Source organism: Medicago sativa, chromosome 7 (genome assembly GCF_051527215.1).
Source record: "Medicago sativa cultivar Bolivia chromosome 7, Bolivia_mono, whole genome shotgun sequence".
Taxonomy (NCBI): Eukaryota; Viridiplantae; Streptophyta; class Magnoliopsida; order Fabales; family Fabaceae; genus Medicago; species Medicago sativa.
Genome location: NC_140755.1, coordinates 38,447,549 through 38,451,399, shown reverse-complemented (window position 1 = coordinate 38,451,399; position 3,851 = coordinate 38,447,549). Strand labels below are relative to the sequence as shown.

Sequence of the window (3,851 nt, the reverse complement as noted above, 5' to 3'; positions counted from 1 at the left end):
CATTGTAGCACCTCCATCCACCAGCACTTTATTCACTCCCACGCCATTTATTTTTGCTTGAATAAATAAAGGTTTGAGGTGATGCATCATCGAGATATCAGGTCTCTCGAACACTGCATGTTGATCTTCAACACAACCATTGTTCATAACATAGTAACACAATGGCTTGTGAATAGCCATTTCTTCAGTGAAATCGCTTTCCACTTCATTTACTTCAGAAGGTACATCATACTCAATTGGCAAATACTGATACAACATTGCACACTATATCGAGACTTGGGTCAGATTCAGAAAAATTTGAAGTCATTTCTTCATCCTCTTTTGGGAGGTCTCCTTTCAAGATCGACAAAGGAGGGAATATCCTTTCAGTAGCTGGTCTTTTGACCATTTCGAAAACAGCTTCCTATTTCATTTCCTTTTTCTCAACATTAGTAACATCTTTCAAAGCACTTGCCTTTTTCTGGCGTTGATACCTTCGCCATTGTGTTTTTGTCATAGGGTTATTACCCTTATAATTATTGTTGTAGGCATACTTGCTAGAATTTGATGTCTCTTGTTGATGAGATGTTGTGGCCACTCTTTTCACCCATTTTGTTGGTGGAGTAGAGTAACCAGTTTTTTTACCTCCAGAGAAGACCCAAGTATCTGTAGGAACCTTCGAAGAAGGATTGAAAGTCCTTCTGTGATTTTTACCTGGATTTTCTTAAGGATTCATTTTATAGGGGACTCCTCGTTTGTTGAAACCAAATTTTGGCCGGTTATCAACCCAACCCCCTTTTCGTTTAGTTTGAGGCTGAAATCCTTCAACAGATTTTGCAGCTTCTTTATCAAAAGCTGCGCTGCATCTTGGACAAAGCATGGCATGTGCATTGGAAATTTTGCACCTGTTGAGAAAATCTATCAAATCTTCTTCAGCCTTAGGATATGCCAATTTCATTTTTTTAGTAAACTGGTCCTCAGTAACCATTGCATTTTCAGACTGATGGTCTTCAACAACCATCTCTTCAGTTCCAGTTTTTAGATTTTGATCTAGAACTGGGATCGAAGAAAGGGGCTCAGTGCTGAATTCTTCGGAAATATCTACCATGTTGATGGCAACCACACCAGCATACATTGAATCAGCCTTCTTTAGACGATCTGTTTCGATTTGCATTGACGGTTTGGTTTTGTCTCCAAACTTCAGTCTCCCCTCATCGAGAGTTGTTTGCACAGAATCCCTGAAACGAGTACAACGAGATAAGTTATGGCCTAAAAATCCATGAAATTTGCAAAAACCTCGTTTCTTCCTTTGTTCTAAAGGAGGAAGTTTCATATTTTTTGGCACCAAAATTATACCATCTGCAACTAAGAGATCAAAAATTTCCTCACACTTAGAAACATCAAAAGTATATGTTTTGGACGGGTATTTATCATTTTTAGGCTCTTCGGGATTTTTTCCATTCGATGGCCTTAAAAATTTGCAAGTATAAGGCGGTCCATCTTTGAGTTCTGCCAAGTTTATATCATTTTCTTCGACAATGTCTGATCCCCAATCGAATTCAGGGTCACTGTCTCCTGTATCTACATAGGCAATTTTTTCTTTCTTAGGAAATTTGTTCGACCGGGCTTTTTCAGCCTTGAGTCTTTCAACTTGTCGAACTCTGTCTGCTAATTGTGCCATATCCCTAAGATATTGGGTGTCTAACTTCTTTCGAACAGAATAATCAAGGCCACCAGCGGCCATTTCGACCAACTCATGTTCTGGTACTGAAATGAAACACCTTGCCTTAAGAAGGCGGAATCTATTCAAATAATCATCAATGGATTCATGCGTTCTTCGTCAAACGCTAGCCAATTCCTTCAAACTAATTTTAGATTGGCCCATGTAGAATTGTTCATGGAAGCCTTTTTCCAATTAATTCCAACTAAAAATAGAATGAGGAGGTAATGTAGTGAACCAAGTGAAGGCATTTTTTGTCAAGGAACTTGGGAAATATTTCAATCTTAAATTCTCATTGTTTGCCATTTCACCTGCCTCCGTAAGGTATCGAGCAATATGTTCGACTGTTGACTCATTGGTTTCCCCAGCAAACTTAGTAAATTTGGGAACCTTCCAATTTCTTGGCATGTCAGTTTCTAAAACATATTCAGATAGTGGTGATACAAAATTTGGCCTATGTAAGCCCATATTAAAGCCATTTTGGGCTAACAAAGCCTCGACAACATTCGCTATGTTGTTATGCCCTTCATAATTGTTTCGACGGGCTTGCATGACCACTTGGTCTGCATCTTGGTATCTATTTACCAATATTGGTGCCCTTTCGGGCTCTTCCATAATTTGTGCCTGTATCCCTGGTGGTGGTATTTGGTTCTCAGGCACTTGGGCATTCTGACTAACTGATGGGGGTTCTATTGACCCACAATTTAAATTTCGATAAGACGGTGTGCTTCGTGCAGCAGGGGCACCGAAAAAATCAGCAATTCGCTCCATTTGAGCAGACAACGCTTGATAACTATTGTTCGTATCTCGAGTTAAGGGATTAATCACTGCACCCATTTGTTGCGTTACTAAATTGGCCATATCATGGTTGGCCTCATCCATTTGTTGCCTTAATGCCATCATAGATACGTTTGTTAAAGTTTGTTGGGGCGTTGCAATTGGAACACTTACCCCAAGAGTAAACAATTGAGGCATTGGCACATTTAAACTTTCGGAGAACGAGGATGGGTTTGTATGCAGGCCTTGCATTAAGGAAGTTGGCATTCCATACTGCATATTTCGACGACTTGTGCCCATATTGAAAAATGCCGGGATGGCCTGTGTAGTTTGGCCAGGGATAGTTGATCCCGTCGAAATGGCCTGAGACACTTGAGCGGATGTCGTGACCGTTGGAATGGCCTGCGATGTTGGCATGGCCATTGTTGATTCGACGGTTTCTAATGCCGTCATTGTGGTACTATTTGGAATTGCTTGCGTACCACCAGATGATGAAGAAGGATTAGTTGTGGTTCCTGATGTACCAGCGGCGTTCGATGCCACTGTACTTGGACTGGGAGGAGGACGTACCATTTCAGGAAGTTGTTTCCTACTCCTTAAGAGCATACACAACACAAACCAACAATATGAATTCTATAGATTTCGTTATGAAATTATTTACAAAGGCACAAAACGTTTTAAAACAAGTACGCTAGAATTTCAAATGGGTTAGGCCCATTAAGGTGTGATGAGTTAAGCCCAATTAGGTGAACTTATATAAACTCTTGTTAGTAGAGAAATAGGGTTTTTAACCAACATTTGCAATTGAGAGGAGACAGAGATAGAGAGAAAGAAAGGGTTTGGAGAGAAGAATCTAGAGAAAGCTAGAGGTAGGTCAAGCTTCAAGGATTGGGGCTAGGATTGGAGCTAAAGTGAAGCCTTAGCGTTGATTTTGAAGAATTGAGGTAAGGGGGTTATGCTTTAATCATAATCTAGTAGTTTAACTTCTACCCTAATTCTTTGCATAATTGTGGTTAAGTGGTTAATTTGATTTTAGATGTAGAAATTCGTGCTTGTGCTTTGATGTAATGTTTGGGTATGTGAATTTTTTGATAATCAAGTTGTTGTTGATGAATTACATGCTCAATATATGTTTATATGTATACTTTGTTGATATTGCTCAAATGGTATAAATTAGTGTTGTTGTGGTTGATTTGTGATGGATTCATGTTTGAATGAAGTTGTTGTTAAATTAGATACGTTGTTGTTGTTGATTTATACCATGGGTATTCCATTTTGTGAAGTTGTTGTTTGAATTGGTGAAGTTGTGCTAAGATGTTCATGTGAAGGACCAAAATGAACTTTTGAAATATGAAGTTGTTGACTGAGTTTTTGA

The 3,851-nt window shown here is 39.2% G+C and overlaps 1 pseudogene; it reads right to left on the bottom strand.

Moving 5' to 3' along the window:
- Window positions 1-703: 703 nt before the first annotated feature.
- Window positions 704-3,049, bottom strand: LOC146906110 (uncharacterized; annotated as a pseudogene).
- Between the last annotated feature and the right edge of the window lie 802 nt (window positions 3,050-3,851).